Source organism: Talpa europaea (genome assembly GCF_964194135.1).
Source record: "Talpa europaea genome assembly, chromosome: 12".
Taxonomy (NCBI): Eukaryota; Metazoa; Chordata; class Mammalia; order Eulipotyphla; family Talpidae; genus Talpa; species Talpa europaea.
In genome coordinates, this window is record NC_140079.1 from 80015186 (window position 1) to 80022774 (window position 7589).

The 7589-nt window shown below is 50.7% G+C and overlaps 1 pseudogene across 1 annotated transcript; it reads right to left on the reverse strand.

Moving 5' to 3' along the window:
- Positions 1–5307: 5307 nt before the first annotated feature.
- On the reverse strand, positions 5308–5897 carry LOC311181187 (large ribosomal subunit protein uL23-like; annotated as a pseudogene). Its single transcript has one exon. The product of its transcript is annotated as a large ribosomal subunit protein uL23-like (transcript).
- Between the last annotated feature and the right edge of the window lie 1692 nt (positions 5898–7589).

Consider the following 7589-nt stretch of genomic DNA (forward strand, 5'->3'; position numbering starts at 1 on the left):
GGGGCCCACGATGGGGTGAGGATCAGGAGCCCCGCCTGTGGGTTGCCAGGCCTCTGCCTCTGCATTCCCAGCCTCCACCTTCCAGAGCCAATGACATCTCCTCAGTGCGCGTTTATCTCTGCAGGGAGGCCAAACCCCCCTTCTCCACAGTCCCTTTTCCTCAGGGGAAAGGTGAACCTCCTGTCCAGACTTCTCTGGGGCCACTTCTCACCTCTTGGGTCTTGAACACAGGTCTCCTTCTCTCAGATCCCCAACATTCATGTCCGCCCTAAAGCCCCTTCAGCCTCATACACCACCCATACCCCCCCACTTCCCTGCTGGGGGATGTCCTTTCCAGAGTGGTCAGTCTGTGGTCTGGCCCACCTCATCCCTCTCCCCTGAGTCACTTTGAAGGCCACCCAAACTTCCTCGCCCTCACATGGTGGGATGGTCCTGCTCCCCAGAAGTCATTGGTGAGTGGGAACAAAGGCAGGTGTCCTTCAGACTCAGGCCTCTGAACAGCTGGGCCACTGGGTTTGGCAGTTAGAGAGGGAGGTTGGCTGTGGGGAGCTAGGGAGCTCATGAGTGAAGTGTAAGTACTCTCTTCCCAGGGGACCCCTCCCCCCGCACGTGCACACACACACACACACACAGAGCTCCTCTTGCCAATCCCAAAGCCCAGTGTGTCTACATATATTTTTATGTCCCTCCCAGGCTTTGCCCACCAGGAGACAGAAAGCACCAGAAAGATACTGCCAGGTGGAACCAGGAACACAGACAGTCCTTCCACAGGTCAGAGTCAAGTCTCACTTAGAAATGCTGAAGATGGTGTCATGTTATCTGTGTTTTATATCCCACAATAAAAAAAAATGCAGAGCAAGTATTTGAACTAAGGACATTTGACATCAGAGTCTGAGCTCTTATCGCTGCTCTGTTCTCTGTCCCAGCAAGATGGTAAACTAGGACTTGCCCGAGGAACCAATGGGAAAATGAAGGCGTGACTTCAGAGTTTCACGCTTGTCTCTTTCCTTCCATTCCCTGGCGCCTCCGTGTCCCTGCCTCACCCGTGGCCCCGGCGCATGCGGTCCCCATGTGTGTCCTCACAGTGGTGGTTTGTGAAGAGCAGTCTGTTTGGGGCTGTCTTTCTCCTTCCCTTGGGTTCCTCAGCCTCTCCCAGGCTCCTCCTGGACAGCACTCTGCTGCCTCTTTGTGGGGGAGCCAGGCAGCCAGGCACCAGATCCTGGAGCCCTCCCACCTTCATTGCCTCCTCAGGTGTCACTTTCCTACAACTCCCTTCTTCATGATCATGAGCTGGGTGATTCTGTGACCCTCTTTGGTGCTGACTCCTTTCCTGGAGCTCAACTTGTAGTCTGCTGGGTTAGTAAGGCCTTTGGGATTCCATGTGAGTCATTCCCCTGAGTTTGGGTTGCACTGAAGTTGTGGAGACAACGGTCTGGCTTGCTAAACCCCACCTGGCTATGGGGCTCTCACCTGGAAACAAGATGAGAATGTCTCTTTCCATCTCTGGTCAGAGGTTGGACAGCCCAGCCCTTGGCTGTGCCTTCCTCCCCGTTTGCTGGGTGAATTTCTCCTGATCGAACCCAAGTCAGCTCTGCCTCTCTGTTCACCCATTGCATCTGTTTCCTCCACGGTCCAGATAGTACATTGGCTGGGACAAGTGGACAGAGGTTCAGGAGTAGTCAGATCAGAGTTGGCCTTGAACCTGAGCCCTGGGCAGGCCCAGAGCGATGGTTAGGGAACTTGAGCTTATTGTCCTGCGGGCCATTGGTGATCAGGAGTCCAGACCTCACCTTCGCAGGGTGAGATGCAGAGTAATGTTTGGTCAGGAAGGGGTGTCCCTCAGGTCATGGGTATCTGAGCACAGGAGCAGGTAGAGGGAGGGATGAGCAGCCTGGTAGCAATGAGTGGCACTTAGATTGGGGCTTGGATGCCAGGGAGGGGTGAGGATGGCCAGATGCAGAGAGGGCACCAGATTGTAAGGGCTGTGGGCAGGGTGACAGGTTGAAGTGAGGCCCAGAGCTGGGCTATGAGACCTAGGAGGGTGCAGATTTACTGGAACTGGGCCATAGGATTGCACGGCGCTCATACCTCGAGGCACCTGGAGGCATTACCTGAGGAAGAGGAACAGTAGGAAGAAGATGGACAAGAAAGGGCCAATTTCTACAGCAATCTTTCTCTGCATTTGTCATGAACTTCTAATTCAGGGACCAAAGCAAGCCCTTAGCTCAGCAGACCCAACCGCCTCTCAGTTATCTGTTTGGTAGATAATTTGCAGTTTCTGCCACGTCCCTGATTGTAGGGAGCTCAGGACAAGGAACTCTGTTGGCCCACTTGGGAGATGGAGGCTGACAGCTGGACTTTGCTTTGCTCACTGACCACTCGAGACCTGCTTGTCCCATCCCTGAAGGCTGTGGCCTGAGGATGACCCACCTGGGTTTGCAATTCTCCTCCCCACTTTCCCCAAGAGGTGGGTTCTGGCACCAACTGTCATCAAATGGTAAACAGCCCAGCACAGTACCCCCCATGAAGCTTGAGATAAGAGACACCCCTGTGGGGAAGGAAGAAAAAAACCTAACAGGAAGCCAAGTGGGTAAACCGTTACTGGCAGGGGTTGCGTCTCTTTCCCAAGGAGAGAGAGAGAGAGAGAGAGAGAGAGAGAGAGAGAGAGAGAGAGAGAGACTGTGCCTCTGGCTCCCTGGCTGGTGCTGAGGGGCTTCATAGAGGGCTGATCTCTGTGCACCTGGGAGTGGGGGGCTGAGGAGCCAGTCACTGAGTCCCGTGATGCTCTGGTTCTAGCGGGTCCCATAAGTGGCCACCCAGAGGGGCTCGTGACCAGGAGCGGGACCCTGAGGCCAGACAGGCCCTCCATGAAGCTGCCAACTGCCCATGGGCAGTCACTTGGCCTTCCTGAGTGCCCCAACTTTTCTAAATGTACCTCCTAAACTGTGACCTGGGATAAGAGTGCACATGCCAAGGGGTTGGTGTGAAGCTTCCCCAAGGTAGTGCAGGTGAAGGGATTGGCATAGTCCCTGCCATGCTAGGACCAGCCAAGAAAGGGGATCCTGTCCGGCTGTGACTAAGGAACCTGGGGTGGGGGTGCTTGGTGTCTTTTGCAGACCTGGCACCTGGGGAGGAAAAACTTCCTCCAACCTCCAGAGCTAGGGCATGTCTCCCGAGAACTCCACACCCCAAGCCTGAATACCATCATAGCAGAGGGATGAGAAGGAGAGAGAGAGATCTTAGCCATAGCTTGAGAAAGCGGAAACATTTTTAATTCAACTCACCAGACGTTGATTAAGCACCTAGTATGTGCGGGATGAGAGGCTGAAAACATGGCCGAGCGGCCCAGGATGTGTCTTTCACCATTCTCTGCCTGGCCGGGGACTGGAAAAGGATGACTAGAATACGGTCTGCGATGGGGCTGAAGAAGGGGCCATTCATTCAGGGGGAAAGTAAAAGGCAGGAGGGGAAAGATCTAGGTGCAGGAGGTGCCTGGAGGAACCAGGGAGGAGAAAGAGTTCCAGGTAAAGAGGTAGAGCCTGAGGCTCAGAGCAGGGGAGGGGGGAGGAAAGGGGGGGTGCCCAGTGCCAGACCCTCCCCAAACCACCCCCCCTTGTCTTCCCCAGGAGGTGGAGGACAGGAAATGCAAGCCAGTGACTCATGCTGCCCTCCCACCCCCCCACTTAACCTGGACAGCTGTGCAAACAGACTGAGGGGGGCTTCCAGGCCATACCTTTGTGCCTCTCACTCTCCCCTCTCCCCCTTCCACCTGCCAACGTCTCTTCTGATTCCCAAACTGCAGGAATGTGCACCCTCTGTTAGAAGACATCCCCAACAAGCCCCAGAGCCCCAGACCTATGAGAAGTGGGACTTGGGACGAGGGGTCGGCTCATCCAGTCTTTCTAGCTGGGGCGTCTCCTAGGTGACCTCTGAGCTCCACAGAAGAGCTGACTCCAGGGGCAGCAGGCTCACCCTTGGCTCTAGCCATGGCTTCCACTCAGCTCTTTGTCCCCATGGGTCCCTTCAGTCATTCATCCACAATCTGGCCCACTAGCACTCGCCCCGGAGCACCCCACCCATGTCCCCTGCTCCTGGATGTCTCCAAGCATGCCCAACTCTCCATGTCGCAAACTCAACTCTTTCTCCTCTCAGCAAATATCATCACCCTCCACCTGGTTGCTCAAGCAGGAAAAGGAGATCAATGTGGACACCTCCCTCTCCCTCACCTTCCACTCCCAACTTGACCTCATACTGTGTAGAGTCCAGGTCCAAAATATGACCTTGATCCAATTACTACTCACCATCCCGTGGCCACCACCCATCTCGGCTGCCATCATCCCCTGCCAGACACCTGTGGCCCAATAGGCCGACTCCACCTTCCATCCAGTCTCCACTCAGCAGTCAGAGTGATTAAAAAATATCAACCAGATCATGTTTCTCCATGCTTAGAACTTTGTAATGGCTTTTCAATTAAGATTAAATCTGAGTGCTAGAAAATGCCAGCAAAACCTTTCATGAAATATCGATTGGTCTGGTTTCACATCCCATCATATCCTATCTGACTGTAAGATCCGTGAGGACAAGGACAGGGCCATTTTACTCTCTTCTCAATTCATAATGCCTGGCACGTAATAGGCACTCAGTAACTATTTGGGGATTTAGCTCTTTCACAGATATGGCTCACTCCCACACTCACAACTTTTCACCCAGCCCCGCTCTACACCAGGTCAGGTCATGTACTGGTTTTGGGAAACCAAGAGGAATCAGAGGGTTGTCCCAGGCCTGCTGGTGTGCCCAGGCCAGGGAGAGGTGACACAGAGTGCCCAGCTCAAGTGATGCTGTTGTGTCTACCAGAACGCCCTGTCTACCCGGCTCTGGCACATCAGTACTGGCTTAGGGTCAGGACACCAGGGGAGCGTCTAGGATCTCCAGAGAAAATACTGATTTGTGCTGAGATAGTGCTAGAAAATGCCATTTCCATCTTGGTGCAATTCTTAAAACATCTTTGAAATCCGCTTTCCCTTCTCCCACTCCAATTGCAGTAGGAATTAAGTGCCAACTGAAAAGAAGGCATGCAACTCAACAACAAAAACAAACAACCCAATTAAGAAATGGGCAGAAGATCTGAATAGACACTTCTCCAAAGAAGACATACAGATGGCCAACAGGCACATGAAAAATGCTTATTGTTGTGAATTATTAGAGAAATACAAGTCCAAAATCCCACACTGAGTTGTCATCTCACCCCTGTGAGAATGGCCCATATCAAGAATAGAATCAAATGTTGGTGAGGATGTAGTGAAAAAGGACTCTTATCCGCTATTGGTGGGGATGTAAGTTGGTGCAGCCTCTTTGGACCTTTTCTTTTTCTTTTTTTTTTAATGGTGAAAAATTGTATTTAGAATTAGCCAGCTGGAGTCAGTTTAGATGATCCCAATTTTGTTGACAACATCCAAAGCATCATAGTCAGGAGCCAGTTGAACATAAGCCTTCTTTTCTCCATCAGGTCTGATCAGGGTATTGACCTTTGCCACATCACTGTCATAGAGCTTCACAGCCTGTTTGATCTGGTGCTTGTTGGCCTTGACATCCACAATGAACACAAGTGTGTTGTTGTCTTCTATTTTCTTCATGGCTCACTCAGTGGTAAGAGGGAACTTGATGATGGCGTAGTGGTCAAGCTTGTTTCTCCTGGGAGCGCTCTCCCGCAGATACTTGGGTTGCCTTCGGAGTCGCAATGTCTTGGGCCTCCGAAAAGTGGGTGAAGTGCGGATCTTCCTTTTCTTATGGCTGTGGACACCTTTCAGCACTGCTTTCTTGGCCTTCAAAGCTTTTGCCTTGGCCTCGGCTTTGGGAGGGGCAGAGGCTTCCTTCTTTGCTTTCGGCGCCATCTTCATGAAAACGTCTTTTTTTTTAAAAAAAGATTTATTTATTTATTTATTTATTTATACAAGAACTGGGGTATAGGCCAGATGCGCAGGAGGGTGAGAGGATTCACCAGAGAAGAGCGGGGAGCAGAACAGGCAGACTGACTGAAATACACTGCTGAGGGGAGCAGCGTGTGAGACAGGAGAGGTCTGCTTGGTGCAGCCTCTTTGGAAAACAGTATGGAGAGTTCTAAAGGAAATAAAAATGGAAATTCTGTATGATTCAGCAATTCCTCTATTAGGTATTTATCCTAAAATTGTAAAAACGCCCATATGAGATTTATGTACACCTATAAACATAGCAACGCTATCTGCAATTGCCAAGTTATGGAACCAACCTAAGTGCACTTCAACAGGTGACTAGATAAAGAAATTGCAGAGTATGTAGTCAATGGACTACTACACAGCTGTGAAAAAAGAATGAAATAGTGATTTTGGTACAAAATGAATGGACCTCCAGGTATTATGTTAAGTGAAGTCAGAGTGTGAAAGATAACAGATGATTTCACTCATCCATGGGATACAAATAACAAAAAACATACTCAGGCAAAATACAGCAGGAGTAAATGTTGGACTTAGTGAAAGAATTTAATGGCCACCAGCGCAAACAGGATGGAGGGGAGAGAGGCTTGAAAGGGAAGGCAGGTATTGGCATGGGTGGTTTGGTGGAGGGTGAACGGAACATGTGCATACGAGCAAGTGAAAAATGTAACCACAATATAAAAATGAAATAAAAAAGAGAGAAAAAAAACATAGTGAGAGATCTTGTCATACCTGTGAGAATGGCTCACGTCAAAAAGACTAGTAGTAATAAGTGTTGGTGAGGGTGTGGAGGAAAAGAAACCATCGTACCATTGATGGGAATGTAAATTAGTGCAACTGTTTTTGGAAAACAGTATGAAGCTTCCTTGAACAACAACAAAGCCCACTAAAAATAAAGCTACTAAATGACTCAGCAGTCTGGTTTCTGGGTATCTATTTAAAGGAGGGCTCTGGTAGAGGCAGTGAGGCAAACTACATGGACCCCCAAGGAGTCCCCCCAGCTGACTCCCCAATGGCTGTAACTTTGTCTGAGTTTTCTCATCCATAAAAGATGCAGAGAACTCAACCTCTCAGGTGTAAGGGTGAGAGAGGAGAGAGCTGGAGGGGTTGGGGGAAGGAGTGAGGGCAGAAGAATGTCTGGTAGAAGGAACAGTTGGGAAGAATGGTCAGAGGTCAAAGTGGCTGTCCCAAAGGCAAGGCCTTTCTCTGCTTATAGCCCTATGATTCAGGGAAAGAAGGCCAAGAACCAGGCCCCACAGGGTCTTGCAGACCGAGGTGAGACTTTTGGATTTTGCTGTAATTGTAGTGGAAAGCTCTTGGAGGGTTCTAGACAGAGATCTGACTTATGTTTGGGAAGCATGGGATAATTTTAGAAGCTGAAGACAGGAATGGGCTCGAGAGAGACTTCAGAACAGTGTTCTCTGATTCTCTGTTTCAGTGTCCAGTGGACATTGGCAGAGGGGGCACCAATGTGAGCGAAGCAGACAGGCCCCTTCCTTCATGGTGCATGGCCTGGAGGAGATGATGACATGACTCAACAATCACACCCACATGTCACGCTGACAGTGCTGGTCAGGGACCAGCACCCTTCTCGGGCAGCAGGGAAGGCTTCTTGAAGGC